Source organism: Odocoileus virginianus, chromosome 4, assembly GCF_023699985.2.
Source record: "Odocoileus virginianus isolate 20LAN1187 ecotype Illinois chromosome 4, Ovbor_1.2, whole genome shotgun sequence".
Classification (NCBI taxonomy): Eukaryota; Metazoa; Chordata; class Mammalia; order Artiodactyla; family Cervidae; genus Odocoileus; species Odocoileus virginianus.
The window spans coordinates 66,507,967-66,509,248 of record NC_069677.1 but is presented as its reverse complement, the minus strand read 5'-3'; the positions used below and the strand labels follow the sequence as shown (position 1 = coordinate 66,509,248).

At 43.4% G+C, this 1,282-nt stretch overlaps 1 pseudogene; it reads left to right on the top strand.

Moving 5' to 3' along the window:
- The first annotated feature begins 322 nt into the window (after nucleotides 1–322).
- On the top strand, nucleotides 323–971 carry LOC139034865 (CDGSH iron-sulfur domain-containing protein 1 pseudogene; annotated as a pseudogene).
- Nucleotides 972–1,282: the final 311 nt, after the last annotated feature.

The window sequence follows — 1,282 nt, the reverse complement described above, 5'->3', positions numbered from 1 at the left end:
AAGGAGACATCAGCCCAGGGCACTCCAACATGTCTCTACAGTTAAAAGAGGAAAAGAGAGGGACTTGCGTCATGGTCCAATGGCTAAGACTCCACGCTCCCAGTGCAGGGGCCCCAGGTTTGATCCCTGGTCAGGGAACCAGATCCTGCATGCTACAATTAAAGAACCCGCGTGCCACAATTAAGACCTGGTGTAGCCAAATAAATAAACAAATTTGTTTTAAAAAAAGAGGAAAAGAGAGAAAAAGGGACTAGGAAGGAACAGCTGATGGAGTAGGAGCAAACCCTTTTGAGTGAGTTGTCACCAAAGTCAGAAGAAGTAAATGTTTCAAAAAGGAGTGAGCATCCTGGAATTGGTGCCTGTAGGACGCCTCTCACATCTTGACTGCAGCTGGCCATTCAAGCTATCTGTGCCCAGTGTCCTGTGTACACACATTGCAAGTGACATTGCCTTGAATGTGACTTCCAGCTTACAAGTTGAATGGATCACAGCCATTACCATTACTGCTGGGATGGCTGCAGTTAGTTATCTTACAAAATATTTCACATTAAAAATCATTGTAGCAAATCTATGGTAAACCCTCACAATCAGAAAGAAAACTCCAAGATTGTGTTTGCTTTTGATATGAAGGATTTGGGAGAAAAAGTTGTCTACAGCTATTGTGCTGTGCTAACTGGCTATAGTCGTGTCCAACTCTTTGTGACCCTGTGGACTGTAGCCCACCAGGTTCCTCTGTCCGTCGGGTTCTCCAGGCATGGAGTGAGTTGCCATGGGGGATCTTCCCCACCCAGGGATCGAACCCACATCTCCTAAGTCTCCCACATTGCAGGTGGATTCTTTACCAGCTGAGCCACATGGGAAGCCCCTAATGCTATTGGTAGAGGCCAAAAAGTTCACATTCTGTGACGGATCATCACAATGAAGAGGCTGGAACCAACATGGGACCTCTGATCGTTAAGAAAATGTGGTAGTTTTGATAGTTTTGATGCTAAAAACCAACTTGTCATGATGTCACCTGTTCGTTTAATTAGAGTGACTACCACTTCTGTCTAATTCACCTTCCCGGGGTTCTAGATATGGTAATTGCAAACTGCAACTTTCATATTCCTTGCATTTGCCTTACTTGTTGAACCACTGTGGTGCATATTCGTTTAAACAATGGAAAAACTGACCTCATGCCCTGTGAATTTAAAAAAAAACAAAAAAGAAGTATGAGGAAATGTTCGACTGGATTTAATGCTATTGAGAGGTCAGGTGGAATGAAAACAAAAAAGTGTTTATT